General features: G+C 46.5%; 1 long non-coding RNA gene across 1 annotated transcript; it reads right to left on the bottom strand.

Moving 5' to 3' along the window:
• Window positions 1-7,208: 7,208 nt before the first annotated feature.
• LOC144142075 (uncharacterized) lies at window positions 7,209-25,356 on the bottom strand. The gene is made up of 4 exons (XR_013316814.1): window positions 25,250-25,356; window positions 19,340-19,535; window positions 17,835-17,886; window positions 7,209-7,295 (listed from the first exon to the last, which is right to left on the bottom strand). It is a non-coding gene; the product is annotated as an uncharacterized LOC144142075 (long non-coding RNA).
• Window positions 25,357-27,284: the final 1,928 nt, after the last annotated feature.

The raw sequence follows: 27,284 nt of genomic DNA, 5'->3' as shown, positions 1-27,284 counted from the left end.
AGTAATTCTGGTTTAGTTGGAGTTCACGGGAATTTTTCAGGAAGCCGAGTGACGAATGCCGGGGTGTCCGGATCCTCTGGGGTTGGGAGTGGTCCAGGGAAAAGGCATGCGGTCGGGGAAATCTAGTAGGTCAGGACCTAGAACAATAGAAGGCCGTGAACTTTTTGTGGCGAACGATGTTGGGCCCCAAGCTTCTTGCATGGCATTCGAGCATGTATGTACTATGATGACGACACGTGACAGATGATGTACACGATGTGCCCAGGTAACGAGTCGAATGCGGGCCAGAAATGGCGGTTGTGGTTTTGTTGGAGTGCACGGGAATTTTCCAAGAAGCCGAATAATGAATTACGGTGGGTCTGGGTCCTGTGGGTTTGGGAGTGGTCCAGGGAGAAGACATGCTCTCAGGAAAATTCAATAGACAAGAGCCTGGAACAGTGGAAGGCGCGATCATTTTGCGGTGAACGATGTCATGCCTCAAGCTTCGTGCGTGGCTGTCAGCATATATGCATTATGACGAAATCCCGTGACAGATGATGTACACGATGTTCGCAGGTAACGTGCCGAATTCGGGCCAAACCTGGCCGTTCTGGTTTTGTTGGAATGCACGAGAATTTTCCAGGAAGTTAAGCGACGAATGACGGGCTGTCCGGGTCCTTCTGTGGTTGGGAGTGGTTTATAGAAAAAGCATGCTGTCGGGGAAATCAAGTAGGCCAAGGCCTTGAATAAAAGAAGGGCGTGAACTTTTTCCGGTGAACGATGTCGTGCCGCAAGCTTCCTGCGTGGCTTTCCAGCATATATGCACAATGATGATGTCCCGTGACAGGTGAAGTGCACGATGTTCTCAGGTGACGAGTTGAATTCGGGCCAGAACTGGTGGTTGTGGTTTTGTTGGCGTGCACAGGAATTCTGTAGGAAGCCAAGTGACGAATGCTGGGTGTCTGTGTCATCTGGGGTTAGGAGTGGTCCAGGGGGAAGGCATTCTGTCGGGGAAATCCAGTAGGCCAGGGCCTTGAACAATAGAAGGGCGTGAACATTTTGCGGCGAACGATGTCGTGCGCCAAGATTTCTGCATGGCTGTCCAGAATATATGCACTATGATTAGGCACCAAGATAGATGATGTACACGATGTTCCCAGGTCTGGCAGCGACTGATTCTGGGTAATCACTCGAATATACTCCTGCAGCGACACGCGTGAGTCCACGTCGTTATTCTACGTTGTCAATTATTTGGTGAGCCAGGGGTTGAGGTTGATTGAAGCTGATAAGGAGGGTACGTTTGTGATAATTTCGGTGGGTCAATTTAACTAGAAGGAAATCGGAGCGATTAAAAAAAACTTTGCACGAGTCTCTGTTAAGGCCAAGATGTTTAGGCAGAATGCTGTTTCTCTGCTTATTGACCTTAACCTTGAAAACATGGCAACCGAGGTTAAGAAGGCCGAAAAGCCTTGTTTGGACATCATTTTTTTATTGCAAAAACCACCAAGAGGGTTGGCCGTTCCCCGCAATTGTGGTAGAACGAAATACATGGCAGTATGTGGTCTCAGGATTTCTCCAAAAGCATTTGAACACTGAATGTGCAAGATCCCTTACGTATTATGAATTCAGAGGCGCTGGCACCCCTTCTTCAGGTGCACAATCCGGGATCCTGGCACGCCATCAGTGTTAATGTAACTGATCTTTTCTACTCTTTGCCGCACAATGAACTGATAGAAAGTGTTAGATTATGCATCCTTGAAAGCAATGATGAACTGGCCTTCAGGAACTCCTGCGGCCTACTAATTCCGTCTTTTCTGGAACTGCTGCCCTCCTACCTCAAGTCGACAGTTGTTGGCAATGAAGGAGCACTATTTATTCAAAAGAAAGGGGTTTTCATAGGGTACAGAGTTGCCCCGGTGTTGAGTGAAATTTTCTAAAGAAGAGTAAACAGGAAACTTGCCGCAAGCCTAGAAGAAAAGGTTGTTCACGTACTCCTCTACGCTGACGATTTTCTGGTACTGTTTGAAACAGCGATATCCGCAAATTCAGCACGCTCATTTCTTGCCCTTTTCATGACTGTGACGTTGGGCTTCAATTTACAGTTGAATTTCTGCAAGAAGGGGTGCTTCAGTTTTTTTACTTTAGCCTGACCTTCCTGCCATCCCATGTGTGCTGATGCTATAAGCCACATGCTAAGAAACCCCTGCTCCCTTACCCCTCTAGTCACTCGAAGGTAATCAAACAAGGTATAGCATTTTAATCACTCAAAGCTGCTCTAACAAAGTCGTGCCAACACACCATTCTAGGAATCTTTCAACAGCAAGTTAGCCAGCTAAAATGCGCAGGTTTCCCACGTCATGTACTATCACGCGCATGTGAAAAATATTTAAGCACCTCACGGCCTCAGGCTTGGCCTACGCTCTCGGACCAGCAGTGAAGCCTGGATGGTTTGCTGTTGTTCTCTACGCACGTAGGCTGTCCCATGAGCTAAAAAAATGTAGCGCAGCGGTATGGTGTTGGTGTGCGTTTTTCTGTACCAGATAGGCTTACCAAGATGTGTGCTCAAGCGTGCAGCCGAACAGAGGGCAATCGCACGGAGGGTAGCTGTGGTGTGAAACACAGACCAAGGGTTCTTCTGTGCAAGACGGGTATAGTTTATCGGCTTTCTCTGTCTTGTGGCAAGAGCTACGTAGATCAGAGTGGCCGATGTGTTCACACTCGCCTAGGCGAGAATAGAAGGTCGCTAAAAGCGCACATACTCCCGGCTGGCAGACCACTGCCGCGCATGCGGCTCCTGTCCTTTACCTAAAGAAACAATCGTTCTGCCGGACACGCCAGGCCGACAGGCCGGAAATTTATTGAATCATTTCACATTATGAAATGGGGGGATAATTGTGTAAGCCAAACGTCGATTGCGCTGTGTGACAAAGAATATGCGTTCTTGGCTAGCACGTGCCGTTATTCTTGATGTTCCGATATTTTGTATCCAGTTATCAGCCCGGTGTGGCCCACTGTTCATTCTTCATGACTTCATGTTACGGTGTTGAGTGTTCACGATGTGCGACAGGGGCTACGAGGGAGTGTGTTAAATTTGAAGGTTTTGTTTCTCTCTCTCTCTCTCCTGTTGTAAGCGCTTATGTTTCGCACGGATCGCGTGAATAATCTAGTTGTGAGTCAGCGCTCGTCCTGTCCGTTCCCTTCGTCCACGTCTTTTTTCGCGCTGTTGCCCAGAAGGACCCTAGCGTTATCCTAGCGGACAAAACCAGAACTGTCTATTTCTCTCCCCCATTTGTAGGCATCTTACTGTTTGTGCAACACGCCAACCCAATCCACTCTACCAATGAAGACACCGACCGGTCGCATTGCGCTGTTTGACGGCCGCATGGAAACCTCACGCCAACGCAATGAGCATGTCATCAGTAAAGCGATGATACATATAGCTGCGCATTTTCGCTCACCTTCGTTTACTAAAAAACCCGTGCACGCATAAACTGGCAACCGGACATGAGCGGATGCTTAGAAGTGAGATACGCTGTTGAACATGTGTCTCTAGAAGTCTGTTAACCTGAACAAGTGACGTTGGCCCGCGTCGATGTTCCAAGCGGGCCAGTGGCTGTTTATCCGGGAAGGACTCGCAGCTACTCTACCAGTTGAAACTTGAGATGGCGATGCCAGCAGCGCTCCGTTGTTTTCGTGTCCATTAACGCTTGTGCTCGGGCTTACGCCTTTTGAGTTTCCGCTTTTCTTCGTCCAAGTGGTAGACATGCGTCCGTTCCATGGCGAGTAAACACCTCGATGGCCTCGAACTTTATTCTACCAGACACACAGGTAGGTGTCCTTTCCGCTGTCCAGTCGTAGCAATCTTATTGTTTGCGCAACACAGAAACCCACACCCAAACCGCCTAACTGCGGCGGACACCTGACAGTCCGCATTGAGCGAAGAGACTCACACGTTTAAATAACCCACCACCCCAACGGGTATGTCTTAGTTAATGGCAATAATAAACCCTATTGTGCATGCATGGCCCTTCCCTCCACGCCCAACCCATGCGCGCCTCAACCGGGAGCCGGGTATAGGTGCTTAATAAGCGTGGAATACACCGGCGATAGGAGAAAGAAAGATTTTATTTGCGTTAGATAAAGATCAAATATTATGCTTTAGGCAGAAGAACTATGACCAGCTGGAACTGATGATCATCAAGAACTATGTCGCTTGGCACTGCTTTGAAGGTAAAAAAGAATTATGTGCTCACACTGGCGTTCCAACGGTGCAGGTTGCATTAAATGGCAGAGAGCGATAGATAACTGACGAGGAGGAATTTGAGGCGGCAACGTCCGCGGCTACATTTTCATGGCGGCAGCGGTGGCGGGGCTTTGGGTTGTTTTTACGCCCGTTCGAGCTGACATTGATCCTCCGCAATCATCTGATAACAGCACTACGGCCGCTTTCAGCCGACGGCACAGCTTGTGAAAGAGGCATCAGTGGTGGTGAGGGGAATAACCACTGCGATAACCGTTGTGAAGGAGGGGTCGGCGGTGTTGAGGAGGACATCGCAGCGGCAATAAGAAAATCTGCTTCGCCGTTTTAAAAACCGAAGGGGAAGGGGGGGACATATATTGCTTCGCACTAAAAAAAGTAATGGATTCCGCGATGAGTGTGCGTAAAAGTCAGGGAGTCTAGCGGAATGCATGCTCGTCAGCTTCGGTGCGCCGCGCTTTTGCATGCCTGCGATATATGCGTGCTCTTTGATTAAACACTGCTAATTTGCCGCGGTTCTACGAATACATGCTGCAGCGCTATCTTGCAGTTTTATTGCGAGGCTCAAGGAGAAAATGCAGAGAGCTTCAGTAGCGGGAAATATGTTTGGTGATTCCGAAAGTAGTGGCCGTGAAAAAAGTGGTCGGGCGAACTGAGTGGCCGTTCTGTTTTCTTGTGGGCTCTCAATTTATTTTCGCTTTGGCCATATATATTCCTACTTTGTGCTTCATAGAATAGAATAAGGGTCGGCAACATTTCGAGGTGTAGTGCCGAGTTTCATGCATTCGACAAGGCGGACCGCTGGACGGCAAATAGTGTGGGAGGGGGGGAAGCTTTGAAGGCAAAGAGAAATAATTGAGCGAATTGTCAATACAATTTTTACACTAATCTGGCTAAGTATGATGATGGGGAATTTTGCAACTAGAAGCGACAAATTCTCTGCTCTTGTCTCGCCCTCTAGCCCCATTTGATGTCAAAACTGGAGTGTCGGCGTTCAAGTTGTTAGGGACCGGGGGAGGTGTGGGGGTTTGACGACGTTTTGGGGGCCGTATAATAAGCCCACAGGTCCCTTCTACTGCCGACCCTGTAGTAGAAGATAACCAACACAGTCTGGTGCTTGTTTTGCGCCCTTTTTTTCGCTTAACCCTTTCAGGCACCATGTCTCCATACGGAGACGCAAATTTCTTTGTCGTTTTCCTCGTGAAAATAAAGAGTTCATGCTTCAGAGGGGTACGGCTGATGTTCGAAACCTACGGAAGTGAACGGTACCGCCATGTAATATTGAATGGCGAAACCGCACTCATAAACATTGCTTCCAAATGGACGCCACCAAGTTTTGTGGGAGCTCCGGTGTGTGGGCGTCCTAAGTTCTCTTTTACTGCGGCGCAAATCATTTTTAAAGGCTAAAAACACCTCTTTCGTGTGCAGAAGCGATCATTTAACCTCCTTGTTTGTAAACTTACTCAGGATATTTATTAGTTTCCATAAGGAAAAGCAGGATTGAGTAATGGTGTCTCTGTATGAGGACACAACGCCACTTGCATAACACGTATTCCAGAGAGACTGAACTTCGTTTTCTTACCTCAAGACACTTGAGACTGCTAAACCTCCAGTATAGAATTTTTCTGCAGAGAATATAATAATTCGTGACTGAAAGGGTTAACTTACTTATTCGACGCCTTTGCCTGATCTTCTCACTGGCATACATGCACAGTCGCTGGAAAAAGTTTGCGGGATGTACCGCGCGTGGCCAAGCGGCGCAAAACGGCATTGCTGCGGTATCTGCAGCCCGCGAACGCCTGGTCGAGGCTCAAGGAACTAGCGTGCTATGCACACTTTCCGCATGCGTGTTCTTTATCTGGTGCCTGGCATTTTTGATCACTCGCTTGCCCATGATCGATATTCCTGGCAGCCGCTGTCGCGCCGCGTGACCATCGCCGTCGTTCTGCTATCACTGGCGCTAAAAATGACAATGCTCTTTGTCGACCGTACGCAACAAATAAGAACAATAACTATAGTCATCACGTTACACAACCCGACCTGGCTATACTTTCTCACGTCGCGACAATCGCGAGAGCTCGCTTAAAAAAAGTCGATAAATCGGCTTGTTTCAGCCTATATTATTTTAATGGCTAGTTTTTAAGGGATATTTTTATTGGTAAGCGGTTTCGATCGCAGTAAGTACAAGCAACTTTCGCTCTTGCTTGTAATTGAAAACACAGTGCAGCCGACGAGGGTCGTCTGCTTTTGTACTACCCTGAGTTCTCTGGCCTAATGGGGCGTTGCATGTCGTCAAAACGCCTGCGCCGGAGCCATATAAAGTGTTGCAAAAACTAATCTCCATGCATTCACCTTCAAACCAAGGTGGCCGACGTAAATGCCCAGGCAGTAATTTGAGCAACCCTGTGCATGACAATTTTATGCAGTAGAGGTCTGCATGCTGAATAGCTTTCGTAGTATTGTTTAGGGCTAAGTATATTTTTAATCCGCAGCTCCCACCCATGCATCTGCCCTTTTTGTTTTATGTATTTTAGTGGTGGTCAAACATCTACCAAGGCTAGCACAATCTTCATGGAATGAGCAAATTATATGTTCCCCCGGGTGTTTAAATGGTTTTGTATAGATTACACACTCTCATGCTCTTACACTTTTATGTCTGTGAGCTACCCCGGATTCACGTACAGAGACAACAGATTACTCTTATGTAAACTGGAGGGAAGCTGTCTTTTCCGGAGGCTGACAAAGAATATCTATATCTGACAACTTTCTACCCTATTTTTCCAGTTTGACTTACCCATCAACTCTAATATGCCATAAATGTTTTCTTATCATCAATATTTATTCTATACTTTAAAATACTTTTGTGAGCATAAAAAAGCAACTACTCTAATTTAGGTTTTGTTATTAAATCGCCATATAGACCTGATGCCATTGAGCTTTCTATAATAGAGACTTACCAAGATTACCTTATATGAGCCTTTTTTCTGTTCGTCGCTTAAGTGCAGAGAAAGAAGCCGAACTGACTTATTAAGAGAGAAGCGGTAGTTCCAATCAGTTCCTGAAAGAGATTATCATCAGGTACCCTTTAGCTTGAACCGAGCGTTCGAAAAAATGTTAAAAAAAAAACGTGGACGAAAGGCGATAGTGGTCTGTCGCCCCTGATAAGCAACTGCACATCCTGTCCTACCCGCTCATCTCGCAAGCGGTTCCCCTCGTGTTTCGTCCGCCTATTCAAGGTTTTCAGAGTTCAATTTTTCTACATTCGCACTGCGAGCACCATCAGCTAGGACTGTTGAACTTGGCTCTTCACCCCTGGTTGGACGTTTAGGCACATGCATTTTCGGTAATGTGTTATCTAAACATAGCTTTCAAGAAAATTTTTACATTTTCCTTCGCAACGTTTGAGCGAATATCTATTCCCATATAAAAGAACACTGCACGTATGAGGTATGTATTGATGTTTTGACTGAGATCGGCCTAATGAGTTCTTTTGTTGATAAATGTTGAGCTATATTTAACATGTTTTAAAGGTGATAGTCTCCATTAAACTACTTGAACGGGAAAAGTTTTTGTCTGTCTGTCTGTATATATGTCTGTCTCGAATCAGCCAGCCTCCAGAAGTGAAGCAGAAGCTGCCCAACGGGTTTATATACCCACAGCGAAACTTAAATATCCAATTCCGGTGTGAATGTTGATACTTGTAAGCATTGTTGAACAAAACCAAGACATTACGCAACTATAAGGCAGAAAACCAATGCAGAAGTGATATTTGCAGTGTTTCTTTATGAAAAATTATTGGATACTTGGTTTTCGCGATAGAAAATGAAATACTACAGCAACTGCAGAAAACGGTCGTCTGCTGTTTCTGGGGCTACCTGGCGGCATTTAAAAAATCAAAACGCAACAGTAACAAAAAAACTCCCACCTCCCCTCGCGGGAACCCCTGTGTAGATGTGACGCATAGGCGGAGCGGCGAAGGGACCGCGTTTTATAGCGCGGATAACTTTGAGGGGACTGCGTAAGTCGATGACGACGTTGGCGTACATGTAAAGCGGCGTAGACTCTAGGTGTTTGATGCAAGCGTGGATGTTGCTTCGCCGGAGAACGGCACACCGGTTTTATGCGCAGCGCCCGAAAGAGAGGAAACCGCGGAAGATAGAGTACTGCACATGCGCCGGCCCCAGCGCGTCGGCCGCGGCTATGACGCAACGTGCCGCGGCTGACGCAATACAATCCAACACAATCCACTTAAATCCAATCTAATCCAATTCTAATCCAATCAGAGCCAATACAAGCCAAACCAAGCCAATCCAATCCAATCCAATCCAAGCCAAGCCAAGCCAAGCCAATCTAATCCAAGCCAATCCAATCGAATCCAATCCAATGCTCCTCGCGAGAGAGTGTGTTGGACCTCTGGGTCCTCCAGCTGCGGCGCGATGCTCAGGAAGGGGAGCGACACGTCGTGATAGTATGGGGCTTTTAATGGAATCAGAAGAAGAAGAGCGCGAGCCGGCGCAGCCACGCGAGCATGCGACAGCTCGTGAAAAGCAGCATGAATGATGATGATCAGTGTCGTCTGCAAGCAGCGAGGAAGTCCCAACAGTCTCCCCCGCCGACAGATGACGCTAGGTCCATGGCTTCCGAAGGGTGGAGTACGGCATGCTGGACTGAAGTGCTGCTGGGCAAGCTTAGAGAGCAAGTCCTGATACTTCGTCCCATCGATCGATCGACTCTTGTAATCGCTGCGTCAAGGTCCACAGTTTTCTATGACGTTGTTCGCCGAGTAGAATGACTCTGTCCTTCCATAAGTGTCTTTTTCTTGGCTGGATTTGAGATTCCCGTGCATCAGTCGTCCGCCGTCAAGAGAGCGCTTTTTCCGCCATCGGTGTTTGCACTGCCTAACCTGTCGCTTCTTGCAATTTGTCCACAGTGTTTTGCAAGCCAGAGTCGATTCATGAAGGTAGGAGCAGGAATGTTTTCTAAACCTAAACAAGGGAAAGTTGCTGCAAACGGAAAACTTCTCTTGCAGGTGTCGGACCTTCGGGGAGGGCGTGCTTTTGCTGCCTTTTCTCTGTGCTTTCCTCCGCGGACGTCTTGGCGCTCCTGTTTTTGTTCTGTTTTGTTCTTCTGTTTTGTTCCGTGTCTGCAGCGCCACAATTTTCGCTTGATGCCTCACTTTTGGCTCGGAATGGCGTCTTCTGGCTCGTGCCTTGTTTAGGCGCTCGTGTCCTTTTGACTCGGTCTGCTTTACAGACGTTGGCTGAAGAAGGTGTCCTGTATCCTTTGAGGCCTTTTCCCGGTAGTACTGGATTATCTGGGGCGTGAAGGGAAAGATGTCCGACTCTTTGTTGCAATGAAGTCCTACCGCTTTTGAGGTTCCAGAAGGCGACCAAATTGATTTTTCCGGTGAAGCCAGTACTTCTTCTGAGGCGTTAGATACAACAGGGTCGTTGCTGGCCAATATACATGTAGTCATTGAAGCTCCTCGGAAGATCATCTCATTATTGAGCATCTCGATGGCTTCTTCAGTAGTGGACTCCGCTTCAACGAGGGGATAGTTCATACACTTGGACTCCGCTTCCACGAGGGGATAGTTCACAGTGGAGTCTTGTGGTAGTGGGGCTGTCGTTGTGTGCCACTTTTCCACGGATTGAAGCTGGTGGTTCAAAGTAGCCGTTAAAATGACAGGACTCGAACTATCTCCAAAGGGTACCCGAGGTAATTTCCATGCGTACAAGTCCTGTAGTGGATGGTCTGTTTGTGAGGATGTGCACTTGCCCTGTGTTTGTGAATGAATGGTCGCCGGGCGTAGCGTCGAAGACCGGCATTCCTGAATCTTGAGACGCAGACTAGCCGTCAAGGTGACAACCTTGTCGCGGTACTTTCCGGCGTCTAACGTCTCACTTTCTAGCAAGTCGTCTGGTGTCTCCTCAAAAATCGCGTCATCCACTTTCTCAATCTGTGCATAAAATGCGCTGATTCGGTCGAGCAGTACACTTACTGCAGATGGTGTCACCTCTAGATTTCCTCTTAAGTGGCCTTCCGCTTCCGCTAGAAGGCCATCCAGTTGCGCCCGTAGTCTGAGGCGTCGTCGAAGTTGCCGCTCCATTTTGTCGCACGCAGCTGGGAACGCTCGCCAAGATCGCAGGCGCCGCGTCGTTTCCTCTGCTTTCGCGGTCCGTGCGTCGATGTGCTTGGCGTCGGCTAGAAGTCCCGGGTTCTCGGCACCATGTGTTGGACCTCTGGGTCCTCCAGCTGCGGCGCGATTCTCAGGAAGGGGAGCGACACGTCGTGATAGTATGAGGCTTTTAATGGAATCAGAAGAAGAAGAGCGCGAGCCGCGCAGCCACGCGAGCATGCGACAGCTCGTGAAAAGCAGCATGAATGATGATGATCAGTGTCGTCTGCAAGCAGCGAGGAAGTCCCAACAGAGTGTTTGCTATTGGAGAGGAGGGGGGGTGAGCGGCGGAGTGCGAAGCTGGCGCGGCGAGGAGAATTGGGGGTGGGGGGGGGCGGCCAACGCCGACGACGACGACGCCGGAGGGACAAGGCGAGTGAATGAGATGCTCTGCATCTAAAAGATACACTAGATAGGTTCAACGTTCCGCGTGGAAAGCTCTTGGAGTAGAGCAGTGTGGTTGTATGAACGTTGGAGTAGGGTGCCTCGATTCACGCGTGTTCTCGCCGTACTGCAGCGCTGGCATCGAGGTATCCAAAATGGAGCAGTTAAACGCGGTAAATTTAAATTGACTGGAGAAAACCTCCAGGGTGTTAACCTTGCAAAGAGCGTGACGGGAGAGGAACAGCATGAGAGGTGAGCGGGAAAGCGAAGGGAGGCATTTGATTTGTAAATGGAAACTAAACACCATAGACTATCGTCTTTCGTTGATATTTGAAAGGGAAGAAGCAGATACGTGGCGAATGTTTAGACTGTGTATTGAAAAAGTTTCAGCTAAACATACGTGTCCTTAAAGGTACATTTCAAATTGGACTTGGACTGGCAGGCAGAGAGACATGCACAAATACAGACAGACTCACCAAATTTTTAATCATCATTAACACAAGAAACAGTATTTGTTTTTAAAAGTACAATAGGCCGGCCGGACGTTCACAAGGGGCTCCAATTCTATTTTGCGTATTCGCTCGTCGGCAGTAGTCACTCGCAACTTGCTTTGGGTGTAGCAAGCAAGGTTTATTTCTGCAGTGCGGTTAAATATAATTGTGCAACCAATGCGGTTCCACACACCGTGCAGTTGAAGTAACTGGAGTATCAAGGAACGGGATGCCGCAACACATCTCCAAAAAATATATGTAATATTTTGCTTTAGAACGCAAATTATGGAGCAAAATGGCAGCGAGGCGGTTCGCATCACTGTAAATGTCACGTGAAGAGTAGTTTCCTGCTGCTCTTGCCACGTAGCAGCTATTTCTCTGTTTCCGCCCAATTATGATGTCTTCACTCTCCCTGTCGCTCCTCTGGCAGTCAGTTATTGGGAGGTTTGTTCGACCTATAATAAATTTCGTCGTGTTCATTCTGTTCACGCGCACTTTAAACCAGAGCACATCATGGATTTCATTTTAAGTGCGAATGCACTTCTTAAGCGACCCTGAATCACGCGTCCACCGCCGCCCATCCATCCGCACCACATACCCACTTAGGGCGATTGGCCAAGAAGAGTTCCTAATTTATTTAGCACATACCCACTTAGGGCGATTGGCCAAGAAGAATTCTTTCGCATCACCCGTGCATTCCCACTTTCCCATCGACGACTGCTGCTTCGCCAGGAGCGGAAGTCGGGGCGAGTACTGCGGCGTCTACCTCGTCGGTCACGTCTACGCGAAACTCGTGTCGCAAGCCGTGTCCACCTCGCCGGTCTGGGACGAGTCGCCGTACAGTGCCGTCTACACCGACGCGTACTCGGGCGACGGAATCGTGGTCGTCACCCTCTACATCGCGCCAAACATCTCGCTCGACGACGTCATCGAATACATGGACGCGGCGATGGAGAGTGTGGCCAGGCGCGTAAAGCCCTCGGACCCGGTCGTGGTTGTTGGGGACTTTAACGTGGACGTGCGAAAGGTCGGCGTGTGGTTGATGGAATACACGCTCGCCAACGACTCCATGACGTGCCTACCGCTGAGGCTCCCACCACCATCAACGGCAGCTACATCGACCTGGCCTTTGCGAGGAACTGTCTGATACGCGCGGTCTTGCAACAATTTTTGACCGTGCATTTCAGTGACCACAAGGCGGTCATAATGACCGTCAACTACAACGACAACACCAACAAGTGCTGAATAAAGAATACTGTCGTTTCACTTTACTTGCGTGTGTGTGTGATCTCCTCGAACATACACTTTAATTCACCAAGATTTCCAGAGAACGACTAACGGGGTGTGTGAATCCTCACTTCATCACGCGGGGGTGTTATATGCAACTAACGGGCGAATGCCAACACAGTTTAACATAACTCCCCCTCATAGCATCACCCGTGCATTCGCACTTCCCCATGCTCCCCTTCGGGGAAATGCGGGTGAATTTTTTTCTTTTGTCCTGCTTTCTAGACCCCGAGTACATTTTTATGGTGTGCTTTTATTTCCCGTCTTCGCCATGCCTCATCTCTCTACTCTCTACACTACTACGCAAGCTAATCCAATGTGTATTATATATAAAAGAAAGCTTGGTTCTCTTGGTAACGTACTGACATTTTATAATAAAGATGCATGAACGTATCTTGGCGCTGAATAATGCGGACATTATTGGACAATGCCAAAAGATTTAGTTGGTTTGTGTCCTCCTCCATGTTTATAAACTGTGTTAAAGAATTGTGATTGCTGCATCATGAGACAGCATGGCATTGTAACTGGTATGTCGCGCAAGCCCTCCACATGACCATAACCTTCGTTAGCCGCTGGACTTGGTGGCACACCGGGCTAGGAGGGCAACAGTGTAATCCGACTCAAACATCGACGAGCGCAGCTGCTAGAGGTCAGACATGGTCACCACTAGCAGGCGACGCGTAGTCTCTCGGCTGAAGGCTCCCTCGACCTGGAACACCCACGAATGGGGAAAAAATCATGAACCTGGCGATAGCAGAGAAAGCCCACGCATCGACCCAAGCTACCGAGAGTGGCGACACAACCACCCCCCGTTTTTCCACCGTGCCGCTGTACGGGATGCTCAAGCCTTCACAGGAAGAAGAGTTCGCCTGGTCAGTCTGTGAGGAACATTGCGCGTGTTTGGTCCTGGCGAACGACACACCCGAAGCCGATCAGCGGGGAATTTTCCTAGCCAGCTACCGGACCAGCGTCGTCAGTCTCGCACTTCACAAGCCGGCCACACCACTCGACCAGACACTCACAGAACTGCTCACCGCAGTGTACGCGCACATCAGCCCGGCATCGTCCACATTAGTGTAGGGCTTCCCCTTTAACAACTCGAGCCGCCGCGAAGGAATGACGCTAGGGCTGTTCGTCGCTGCGTTACGAGTGTTATCGAGGGCCTGCGCTTTCGGAAAACTCCTCGACCATGCAGACACGACTCCTGGAGCTTCCCAACCCCTCGCTTGATGACGCCGTGAAGGTAGCATTGCGATGGATGCTGCGGCCAAAGATGCTGGCGATATTTCACGTGTGGGCGGCTCACAGATGACGGAAGTAGCGGTCAATAGGATGGCCTCAAGGGGCAGCGAGTGCAGTCGCTGGGGAGATGACCACAACCCCTTACAGTCCCACTTCTCCCATTCAGAACGCTCACGTGGGGCAAAACTAGCGTGATATTGATATTATTGTGCAGGCACCACCTCAACTGGTCCGCTGGCTCTTGATGTTTGTGGCATATAAGTACCAGCTTGTCTAGCATCCGGTAACGGATTTGGCACCTGCTGATGTCCTGATCCGCTTACCCCTGCCGGAGGTACCTGCTGGTGTACCGAAGCATTCTGAAGTATTCTTGCTGAAGCACGGGTACCCTGCGGTACTCTCCAGATCTGTGGTTGCGCAGGTGTCCGGCCGGTACCTACTCCTATCACAGGTGGTCAACGCCGTGTCCCGAGCTGATGATTTGGTGCAGCTCACATTTAGCCACAAGGCTGCCGAGCTTAGCCTGCGGCAGGGCTTCCTGCTGTGGTGCTGCATGGTGCTGAGTCCAGAAAAGCTCTGGTCCAGGGTGTCGCAGTTGCAGCACGCAGGTAATTTGCGCGCAGCAAAGACAAAGGGGGCACCCCGTTCCCACATTTGTTGGCTCGGCCTGAACCACGACATCGCGCACATGGTGTAGATCTGCGAACTCTCCCGTTAAATAAGCGGGCCTCGCGCGATATGGAAACTACCCTTCGGCCGTTCTCACACAGATCATGTTCCCTTCTGCATATAAATTTTCGGGGCCAATTCAAGAGCCACTACTTCCTCGTTGTGGTGGACGACTTTTCGATGTGTGTGCAGGTCCTACCAATCCCCAGTTCATAAGCAGGCGCAGGCCTTCCGGCAATGTGGCAGGTCTTGGCAACCCAGGGGTTGCTGTACCACATCGTGTCCGGCCAACATCCTGCTTTAGTGTGCACAGAGTACTCGTTTGGCTGGCAAAGAACGGAATCCGCCGAACGACGATTCGGAGATACCGCCGTGTGTCAAACGGTGTGGCTGAGCGGGTGGTGCAGACCATAAAGAACAAGCTCATAAACAGTAAAGATGATGTTGGGGAGTTACGTAAGCAGGTGTACCGGGTACTGTTTCAGTGCCAGACCACGTCCCACAATATCACTTACCGAGCCCTCTGCGAGCTCCTGTTGAACCTGATGGTCCGGACACCTTTGTACGCCTTCCATCCTGACCTCCTGTTCGCAACGCTCCTGCATGAGCTGAAGCAGAAGCTGGCAGCTGACCATGGGTGCTCTCCAGGGCCTTTGCCAGAGTTTGACACTTTTGTCTTTGACAGGTTCTGCCATCACGATCCACCCTGCTCTGCCTGGAAAATCGTATCTCGTGCCCTTGCCTAATTTCTGCTCATCCGCATGTCGGAGAGAGGTGACGTGTCACCGGCAGCCGACCATGTGTGTCGTCGTCTCGAAACCCAGTTTGCAACCCAAGCCGCCAGTTCAGGAATCTAACGCACAGGGGAACCAACAGTAGCACCGGTCTGATAGGATATCCAGCAGTAGCACTGGTTGGCTGATAGGATTTGTCGCTCGGCAGGCTCCGTGGGCAACATTATAATCACTCCAAAATAAACACCAATGACCGCAGTGGCTCGAGGTCACTCAGCGTCCCCACTAGCATGCCGGTGGTCGTCTTTTGGCTGGATGGTGTTTCGGCCCTCCCACTTCACGAATGCGCTGGGCATCGTGACACACACAAATTGTTTTACTTTGAGAAAGACCAAGAAAGACTGCCGCCTATGAAAAGGTCATAGGATCAAATCCTGAATAAAAAGTTGACCTCGAGTGAACCTGACGCCTATGTCCAAACGCTTCGCTGCGCAGAGCACCCACGTGACATGTCTGTTCGCGTGATAGAGAAATGTAATTCAACGTGGTTATTAGCTGTGCCCTAAACCTAAAGAGACCTAAACATCCCAAATCACCTATATTAACAAAAACCACGCTTATATTTTAATTTAGAAAGGAAAATTATATTTACAAAAAAAATTGGCAACGAAAAATATAAGAAGTACACATGCTGGGGTTCGAACCCAATCCGTCAGTGTCGGTACTCGGCCCTTTAGATGAAGGCCACATAGCACGAACTGTGGGCTTGTTTTATCAGGCACTCAACATAATATCTCCCCCAGTGAGATCACACATGCCAAGTGGGTGGTCTGTGCAATGAAGCATTTTGAAACAGGCGACCCAGACGACCACACGAATGATGAGAATACACGAGTGAACGAAGAAACGCTAACCGAGAATGAAAGCCTGCAAGTTATGTGTAAGAGAAAAGAAATGATGACATGAACTTAATTATTCATTAGTGATTCGGAGCAAAAATATATAGAGTGGGACAATTGTAGCAATAGATAAACTAGGGTTAATAAGAAGGAACAAATAAGGGTTTCAGTTATTTGTGATTGATAGTCAATGCATTGACCTTAGGAATAAGTATTCTCATTTAGGGTTGGAAAAAAAACTTCAGATAAATTAGCAAAAATTAACGTACATTGAAGTGCAAATAGCGCGCAGTACGTTGTAGAAACGTAGGATAGATATCGTTAATTGTGTCGCTTGGGATACTATGAAATAAAATATTGCAGATTATGGTAGATTCAAATCAATTATCTTAGGTAATGCTGGGTTAAGGTGGGCTCATCTCGATTAGGGTCCGTAAAATGGCATTGGCTGCTGCATCGACCTGTGGACATGTAACATAAGCCCGTTATAATTAAAGGTTGGGTAACTGCCTTTTAGGCACGAAGGAAATGCGAAATATCCCGAAACCTTTTTGGCAACTCAGGAATTTTTTACTAATAGGCACCGTGTACATCATTTAGCAATGTCCTAAGACAAAATTTACATGGGAATTCAACACGCCACCGGCATATAGTAAAGAACACCTTTACCAAGCATACCGAGACTCTTATTTTAAAAGAAAAAAGATGCATTAAAAAACAAATAAATCTTGCAATCTATAGTTTCGCGGCTGTTCTTCCTTTCAATCTTATCCGCGTTCTCTTCGCCTAAGACGGATTAGAAGAACAGCAACGCGCACGCCTGCCCGTAACTAAGTAGCACAAGCGTGTTGTGATGCATCGACAGCATTGTGCGAGGGCTGGGTTCTTTTTTTCGCAAAGCTTAGAAACAAATATATTGTTCCAATGACCAAAGAACATGTGAAGAAATTCTCGATTGCAACGCACTTTTTTCAGGGACACTACTGGAAGAGGCATACTAGTTCTTACAGCATCCGGGCTGCATATGAAACATGGAGGGGCGTGATTTCACAGGACGTTTGTCTCACCCTGTGAACATTTCAGTAGTAATGTACCCATGGTTCCTGAACATCTAGAATGAACTCTTCGTATGCGCAGCCGTCAAATAAAAAATCAAAGGGGTTGTGTTCAGCAACTTATAAAACCACCAAACGATGCTGGGGGTTTTATTATGTTCATGCTGCGGCCTCTAAAAACGCGTGTCCCTGTGTCCCTCCGGATAGGTAGAACACAAGAACGCATTCGGAACATCCTTAGTTGAAATTGTAACAAAATTTTATTGTATTAAAGCGGGAAATGTAGGCTTGTGATTATCGGCCGTATGCTCTTTAACACGCGTACCTTGTACGTGCACATGGTGCTCTGACGGCTAAGAACCTCCCCGGTCAATTATAATAAGGCGTGTATCTACTGAAGGCGATCTGCAGCAGTTGGTCTCCTGTGCGGGCTTGGCAGCAGAGATTTTCATCTTTCTCCAGTCGAGCTGAAGCCCGCATTGAAAAATTTTCAATTTAACTGGTGTACCACTGAGTATGACGTAATATGACCCAACCTTTTCTTCAAATTTGTTTCAATGGGTTACGTGGTTGGAATATCTTAGTGTGAAATCCCAGAAAACAAGGTGCATAAACACGTACTATTCCTAGATTCTTAGTGAGCACAGAAAATACTTACTGCTTAAATCCCGATGAGCACGATGAATTACTTGATTTTCTCCAGATATAACCTGCAAAAAGTGTTGATATATGAAATTGTTAGTAATTGAAGTGATGTTTCACAGCGAATTAGTATGAACACGTAAGTTCTCACTTGAGGGAAGATATTGATGCACGAAAATATTTACAGATGAAGGCAATAGAAGCATAGTGTAGTCAAAAAACATTCCTCGCTCTTGAAGTGCACCTTCTGAGATCTGTCGAAACAACTTTCTATAAATATGGAAAAAGCAGAGTATTTTAGAATTCCTGATTTTCCAATATTTCAACCTCCACGAAGAAGGAAACAATTTTTCAAATTTTTTTCACACAAAAGTTAGCTCCAGCCCTAAAAAATTTGGTAGTTTTGCTCTAAAAAAAGCGAAACTACGTTGTCACATATGCTAGTCCAGGAAAGGAGCATTGTTACTCTGCTGGCCCAGGCAGGAATGTTTTTCTCAATAATGAAACTATCGGCCAATACACAAGCCAGGTTGATGATGGGCTTGTTTTGTTGGTTAACATTTTGTGCCAAGTACCGCCCTAGCCAGGACTTCATAACGCCCCACATTTCAAAACAACGGCAGAAATGAAGCAAGAAAAAAGTAAACAAAATAAAATTTTCACAAGAGTAAACAGCAGAATCCAATTTTTTCACGTAATTTTTGTATTCGAGAAAACGATGACTCAGCTAGAAAATTCGTAAAGAGGCACCTGTATTTTGAATTTAAAAATTCTGCCGAAATTCACAGAATTAGGTATAATGCGTAGAATTATTATCCCGCCTGTTTGGAGTGTGAGCATCTTCCTGCCAAATTTCTTGGTTTTAAACTCTTTTTTCGAGCAGTTATCTCCAAGTACGGTGATAAAACGATTCCAGGAGGAAGTTTTCGGAAATTTTTTTTATTGTTCAAATGTCATGCGCTATACGTTTTGACATTTCCCGTAGTTTTTGCATTTTCCCTATTTTTAAGTTCTTTAAAATTTCGTCCCACCAAATGTCTTCAAGACAGAAGAAAACGTGGCCTTCACAACTAGGCGTAGACGAAGAAGACAAAGTAAGACATATTTGGCACATGCATCTGTCTTATCTTGCCTTCTTCGTCCGCGTCTAGTTTGCGGCACGTTTTATTCTTTCTTCATGTATGTAGCAACTATCTCAGAAACAAGTATTGTCAATTATCTTCGTTTACGTTATTACAACGACAACATTTGGACCTCCTGCGAATTCTGCGTAACTGGCGAAATGCAGGTCCTTACCAGGTTCGCTATTTTCTGTGATTGTTTTATATTTTCTTATTCCAGTCACTACTGTCTGGCGAAATGAACTGAAATGTATTCAATTATTGCACAGCCTATCCAGCAATTTTCTCATATTGAGTGGCTTGACATTCATGTAGGCCTAATTATAAATATCCTCTTCTCGGGGTTTAAGGACAGCTGATCAAAACTTTTAAATAAGCACAATGACAAAAATAAACTTACTTGTATTTCTGAAGGAAATTGTAAACGTAAGGCCACTGTGAAACATCCTGGTGACTGAATAGTGAAGTTAGAAGCCCCTGCGTTGGATATAGGGGGTAGTCCGAAGACACTCCCTCTCGTTCCTTTAACATTAATGCCAATAGAGGAATAGTCCGTATTTATGGTACCAGTATATAAAGCCATTTGCAAAAATCCACTGCAATAAAAAGTGAGGTGTCGCGTATTTAATTACAACAACGTGCACAACCCCTAACAGAGTTAAAGCCAGAAAATTGCTACCACAAACGGTGTATATAGAAGTGAAACATTGTGCATCAATTGAAAAAGTAGTCACAATTCTTTTGTGCAAGTGTCAGCTGAATAAAATCAGGGGGAGCGTAATTCTCCGTCTTTAAAGCATCGTCTAAAGCCCGTACTATATGAAGCGATTTCGCCAGCGAATTCGCTGATGCGGCGGCGCTCGTGCGGCGAAACTACTTTTTTTCGTTGCGGCGGCAAAGTGCCAAACCACGGAGCAAACATTTGAAGCGGTCGCGCAAACGCCGCTCGTGCGGCTTGTGCGGCGTAGAGGGGCCGGACCTGCGGCCAATAGGAGCACAGCTCGGCACCACTTGCACGCTTGGAAACCAGCTGGCGTTGCTTGTCTCAGCGCGACAAAAGCGCGGACACACCAAAACGTTTGTCGTCTCTGCTGTGTGTGCGTATATTGATAAAGAATTGGCGATTCTTATATAAAACCACAAATAAACTTATTATTACTGCAAACCAGGCAGAAACAACTTGCCAAGAAAGTAAAATAAAACCACCCTCGTTAAAATCACAACAACCTTTGCTGGTGGGAAACCTAATTCAGCCTGCAAACAAGGCACATCTGAAATGCGAAAATCGCGGCGTTCGCAGGCCCCATGTTGACAACAATTCCAGGCATTGCGAACTTCGCAAGTGCGAATGTTCGTTCCAGCGGATTCGCAGGCGAAATTTGCTCCATGTAGAACGGGCTTAACGAACGCTTTTGCCATTCATTGGTAATAAAAAGAACTAACTATTTTTCGTACTGAAAAAGCTTCAGATTGAGCCCATTCTTGTGTTTTCGCTCGTGGGGAAGCAGAAAATTTCGGTTTCGGCCATACAGTCGGCTCAATACTCTCAGACAACTCTGAAGCCATAAAAACCTTTTCTAATGCGGTTGTCTGTGCGTGGAGAAGGATAGGCGATCCCGCGGAGAAGAACAAGTGGTCTTGGCTGTAGGATGAAAAAAGAATGACATATAGTTACTGGTACAGAAACTTAACAAAGTACATGAACGAAACAACACTGCATTCTAGACAGCAGTCTTCTAAGGAGGGTTTCCCTACAAATCGTTGCCCATGTAGTAAGCAGGCGTGAAGCGGATGCGGCTTCCCACATTTATTCAGGTGTTGTAGGTCCGGCGAGAACCAGCGGCCGCCCAGCTGCTGAGCCGCATTCCATCTGTTGTGTCGCGTGGCACTGCTCCACTGGTCAGGCATCGCTGATGATGATTGTAGCGCTCCTCATTTCGATGGAGATGGTGCCGCTATAGGGCTCCCCCCTCCCCCTGGCGCATAGGGCGTTATGAGAAATACAGGATGCGCGTTGGGGGGAACAAAAAATATATAGAGGTATGTACAGCCCGGTGATCAGTAAGATTTCAATGTCCTTACACTGCCCTGTCCGGTGGGGAGGTTCCCGTTAGAACCCATTCCCATTTCACCCTTCCCGCTTGTTCCCTCGTGTTTCAACCAGGCGCAAAGCGACCTTCCCTTTTCGCCCTTCCATATCTCGCCTGTACCCATTTGAACCCGTTCCAATTTGAACTTTCTCGTTTTTTTCCTGCCGCTTCAACCCGCTTCTAAATGCTCTGCCCGTTTCATATTTTCCCACATTGCCCCTTCCCAAAGTAACCAACCCAGTGTTAACTCTGGTGACTCTGACCGAGGCGTGCGAGTTTTGAAATTAGAGCTGCGTCTGACTGAATGCATCACCGACTGGGCGATGCATTCTGACGGTTCCAAGTGAAAAGTTTCTAGAAGTTGACGGCCGTAAAGGCCACACGCTTTGCGGCAAACGTGGCTGTTGACGCGGCGGTGAAGGCGAGCTGTCAAATCGGGAGGCAGAGCAAGCTGCATTCCGGGTGGCGTGCGAGGGGAAAATGGTGGGGCACGTCAGCAGTGTAACAATACGTGAAAACGTTGCTGCTGGGAGGTGAGAGTCAATGATTCCAACAGTACCAAGTGCAGTGGCCGACACGTCTGCAGGTGCAAGAGCTGGGATTTTATCGGGTGCTTGTCATAAACAAACAGATTGTGTTTGTTTATGACAAGCAAACCAGGTGGTCTGTAGCTTATCATAAACAAACCAGGTGGTCTGTAGCTGTTCTGTCTAGACACAAGGTAAAGGAAATAGGTTACAGGCGGGTTGAGAGAGGCAACGAACCGGCTTAAGACCACTATTCCTAAATTCGCCTCACCGCCCGCTGGGTTAAGCAATATCTTTGGCAATGTGCTGTCAGATGCGCTATCTGAAAACGAAGCTAGATGACACGCGTAGGCGTATCCGGGGCCACAATCGTGTAAGTAGCCATTAGGACACTTGGGACGGTGCTGTGCAGGATACTTTTGCGGGAGTATTTGGAAGCCCCGAGACTTTGCAAGAAATTCAGGAACACCCCGCTTGCTCAAAATACTCACATTCTACGATGACTGAGTTCACCGCGGAGTTCTTTTTGCAGACAAAAAAGGTAGACAGCATCACCGGTGATGCCTGCGATAATATGACCCACTTTTTCTTCCTCTCCCATGGTGTTCTCTACTCAATGACAACGGGAAAAACGTCTCCAATGTAGGCGACCTAGGATTTACTTGAAGGCTGAGCCCGCAAGCCAACTGAAGCTTTTTGGCCAAGCTCGCGAATTCACAGGTTTTACGAAAACCTGAATGCGATTCGCTGACAGGCGCCCTAGCAGCAAAGAATAGCTTCATGCTTCGAAATCAAGCATTTTACGTGCCGCGTGGGTTAAGGACCACGTTGGCGAGCATACGTGTGGGGTCCCATTAGTTATTAGCACTTAGGTGCTTGTAGACGCATCTTACAGGTCCTGCAAAAAACGGGTGGGTAATCTAGGTTGGGACATGATCACCGGTGGGTGTAGGCGACTCGCTAACCGGAGGCATGGTGGTGCAGTGAGTGTTTTGGCCACTGAGGTTATGAAAAGCGTCCCGCGCACTCGGTAGATGACAATCCGAGGCAAGGTCTTTTAACTTCAAACCAAAGAAAATGTAGCATTTAACATGTTTGGATAATGTCAGAAAACGTGACAACGCGCTTTTTGTAATCATGGGGTTGAACCGACGAGTTTTGTCATTTTCCCCCCAAGCCGTAGACTTATAACTGGATCAGATTTGTTGTTACGGTGCCTACATGGACATTCAAATAGCAATGTTTTACATATTGTATCCGTAAAGGGCTCATGGGCCGTGTACAAAACAAATATTCGTTGCAAACCTGGGGGAAGTCGCTATCACTGCAGTACGTCGTGGAGAGCCGGCGGGATAGAGCTCGGATGTAGCACAGTATGCCCTTTTGGACGAATTTGATGCAACATTTGCCATCATAATGCAACTAGATAGAAAGCCCTACACTTAGGGAGAATTTGAAAAAAAGACGAGGAAAAGCGTTTTTTGTATAAGCTCTTGACATACATTTGTCAGATTTTTCTTCAAACCTGCGTGCCCGTTGTATCCTAATTATACAGTATAGAATTTTAATATGCGGTGTTTATATTAAGAACTGTAAGTACCTCACTCAAGGTGACGCGTGAATAAAATCTGAAGCTGCTAATATTTTTATCTTTGTTATTATTTAGGCTCACATTTGGAGCACAACTGCGCTCTGAGCCGAATTTGTCATTGTATGGCGAAGAGTGTGCATCCTTGATAGCAACAAAGTTTTTTTCAATTAATATACATTAAATAAAAATTGCGCATACAATTTGCGATTAGCCCCGCATAAATATTTTCTTAGCTAGATGTCCCAAAATTTGGCCGATGCGGAATTGCAAGTACCAACAAGGATCCACTTTGTCGCCTTCGAAACGTGTTTACAGTTCGACAAACTGTTTGCCCAGAAATATATTGCTGAATCTCCCCATTTGCATAATAAGAGAAACATATACAAATATTTTCAGCAAATTGAAGACGTCGACCAGCCAGACTTCGTTCGATCTTATTTAAAATCACCCTATATATACATCAAAGAGGCAGTCTTCATTGGCAGTGCTACTCGGCTACATGAAGGTGCTTTGCAGCGCACAGTAATGTAATTGTCATTTGCTTGTAATACAGGAATAAAGAAGTCAAAGTTTTGAAAACATCAAGTGTAATTAGAAGCGCGAATCGAACCCCTGAAGTCCGGATAAGGTTACGCTAATGTCGTGGATTGGTATAAAGCATGGCAACCTCTTTAGTAAGTGAAATGACAGCGAACGGAAAGCTGGTGCTCTTAGTATTTTCCACTGGTATAATGCCGCTTGCATACAATCTGGTATGGGAGAGTTCTGCTAACGGTATTATCTCGTTCATGTTGTGCGTAATGTTACCCTGCTAGTCTCTGAGTGCGTACATCTGTCAAAGGCGAGCGTCCCATTAGCTGCTTCCGCAATACCGTCTATTTGCAGCGCTTTCTCGACCACTGCCATGTTTATGTGCGAATATCGTTTGTTTTACTTCCGTTAATCAATTGAGATATCTCTGATAACTCAACCTGATCCACAGTACTTGACGCTTTCTTCTTTCGCAATTAGTTCTATATTTTTCCTAATTCGTTTTCTCATATTTTTTCCTGCATGCTGCTTCTCTCACTGCTGCTGCAAATTCTTTGATTGCCGTTGTTACGTTGTCATTTGCACTTTCTACATTATCCACGTTGTCCTGGTTTAGAAGCGCAAATTTGTTTTGAAGAATTGTGTGAAACTCCTCCGCCCTGATTCAGACTGACTTCGGGACGAGTTTATTACTTTTCACGAGTTTACTTTGCGCTCGTTTGAGATTAAGCCTTACCTTACCTCTAACTGTCCTAAGATCGCTACTTGAACACTCACTTAGGACATCTACGTCGTAAACAATACTTGGTTGTACAATCGGAACTCTTGCGTGTCAATTCTCAATCGTTATATTTTAGAAGAGTCTGTTAACCAACCGGAGGGCATTTATTTTCGCAAATCCGCCTCCACGGCTTCAAAATTTGTCGTTATCAAAATTGATCGACTACAAGGTTTAGCGTTTTGATTTTCTCAAAAGAGCCTACATGAAATTCCGTCGTCGAGGTAAAGCAATTTATTATGTACATTATTCTAATATTTATTTCACGTTAATTGTCAAATAGCCAGGACATATTATTTTTGCTCATTTTTACCCCCTTTCACAAGAACTAACAACAAGAAAAGACAATACCAACACCAAGAGCCACAAAAACGTTCGAAACTTTTTCTGTCATACATCGCACTAGGAAACAATCTGCCATCAATCACAGTTAACTTACTATCAAGAGAGCCTTTTGTGATGCTAATGTGGAAATGGAGTTTGTAAGTATTATACCTATGACGTAGAAAAAACGTAAAAAAATTGTTTCATCCAAAATTCTACATAACAGATATGTCGGCCTATATAGAATTTGTGATTTTTCAAGTTTACCGGTTAGTATTAATTGTGCACGTCCCTTCGATGTGAAAATGTTTTGACTCGTTCTTAACTTTTTACGTTTGTGGGTGGAACGTTGTTGGATTTAAATTTATTGTAAATAGCATGCACCACTTTTACTTAGAATAGGAAAGTCGTCAGTATATTAAAAATACAATAAATAAAATATGAAGAGAACACCGTTTTAAGTACTCACATACTATCTCCAATCCAAACAAACGCTCGTACAGTCAGGCCTGTATAGAGTGCGGTGCCGAGGGGCCCGGCAATAATTGCAGAAACATTATTGCCAGGTGCAAACTGAAAAACGTTTTCTTTGTTAGAAGACCCTGTGTTTGCTATTTAAAAATTGTAGGCAACCAACACCAAAAATACAATCGAGTAGCAGGATTTACTTCTAGAGAAATGTCCGACCAGATGACGTACCTACACAGTCACTCACTGAGTCATCCACCCCCAGCTAAATGTGCTCGATCTAGAGAATTTAAATTTTCGGAGTACATTTGTGTTATGGCGTAGGCTCCAACTAAGGTCGTTTTTTCCAAATTGGGCTTGCAACCACTTAAAAAAAGGAAATTGTGTTTTTGTAATGTAGTGATTATCTTGCTCACCGTTTCATATATCGAAACGCTTTTTGGTGACATACGTGGCCCTTAGAATATCTAAAAAGTGAGTTTTGGTATTTACCCCAAGCAACGCTATTTGAGCGAGTAGGATTGTTCGAACAAAATGGGTGTTTTTAAACATCCCCCAATAGATGCTTCACCGATTCATTTATTGAAGTGGTTCTTGCTAATAAATGTTACTCCTGATGTACAAAACCAATGTTAAGAACTTCGCCCTCCGATGCCGGTAAAAGAGCGAAAGTTTATTTAAAAATGACACGCCTGACGAGCCGGAAAACCCTAACCGCTGATAATGCCTTTCCAAACTGCTTGTTCTAACGGCTTCAAAATTCATGTGTACATGGAGATTAATTGCATAGGATCTCAATATTTCTTAACATTCAGCTTATACCATTGAGAGAGTGAGAATCGGTGATTTTTTTGTATATAAATTTTTCTCAATACAATTCAGATATTGATGTGAGTTTTGTTGATATCGCTAACTTCCCCGCAAGGGGCACCTTGAGCAATCTTGGTGACGGCATTGGCAATACGACACCAAACATAAGCGATACCGTCACCAAACAGGCCCCAAACGTAACTGAAACCAACCGTGGCGATGTGTTGAATGATGAAAGGTAGAAACCACGCACGGTGGCCGTGGGAGCCCAGGTTAAGCTCCGGCGGATGGGCCCCTGTCTGTTTACCAGGCAGGGAGCTCCAGGATCCCTCAAGCTATCAGGGTGAGGGTGACAAAGAAAGTATCCCCATCCCCCTGCTTTTATATTATGCTATATGTTATTATCTAAACCCCAACCCAACGTGATCGGCCCCCGAAAAGGGGCCGCACCGAAGTTTCTTTCCCACCACTTCCTGACTTGAGTCCTCCGAAACCAAACAACTACCCTCGCTTCATGGTGGTGGAATCGGTAGACCAATCAAAACCTCTCGCTTCACATTCGGTATTCCTTGTTTCAAAGTTGCTTGAAGGTATTGTCGGAGAGTAGTATAAGGCGAAAAAACATCCAACTGGTGAAATTCTTCTCCAGGTCAGTAGACAGGATCAGTCCGAAAATTTCCTTGCTGAAACCCGCATCCCCGATCTGGACATTCGAGTCACGCCCCACCGTAGCGTCAATAGCTCCCAGGGCGTGATCTCAGAAAGTCTCTCCAAAATGTCCCGGAATATCAATCCTGGGCTGACTTCCCTCCTACCGACTTCACGGCTCAAACTATACAACCTTCCTTCCCCCTCTATGTCTTAACTTACATACTCCCAAACCAATCCGCTTTCTCAATTCTACTTATCTCTCCTCTCACCTTTTGAATCGCACCCCCTGAGTCGTACGCAAGCAAAATTTAAAAGATAATTTCCGCGTCAAGGTGGCCCCTTCAAGGCCATCCTCGTGATATTTCGTTGCTGTTCCGAAGGTTTGAAGAGCAAATCCGCTAGCTCGTAGCATTATATGTTAAAAACCCAGCGAAAACTGAACTGTAAACAAATAGTATTCATACGTTCAAGCAACTTGCATCACGGCGGGTGATTTTGGACAGAGCTGCGCGAAGTGACCTCCAAAATAGCCAGCTGAGCGTCAGATGCGAAGGACAGCTTGTCTTCGCCAGATT

This window comes from Haemaphysalis longicornis, unplaced genomic scaffold (assembly GCF_048455015.1).
Source record: "Haemaphysalis longicornis isolate Haplotype H1 unplaced genomic scaffold, Haemaphysalis longicornis Haplotype H1 scaffold_6, whole genome shotgun sequence".
Taxonomy (NCBI): Eukaryota; Metazoa; Arthropoda; class Arachnida; order Ixodida; family Ixodidae; genus Haemaphysalis; species Haemaphysalis longicornis.
The sequence above is the reverse complement of the archived record's forward strand: the minus strand, read 5'-3'. Positions and strand labels throughout refer to the sequence as shown.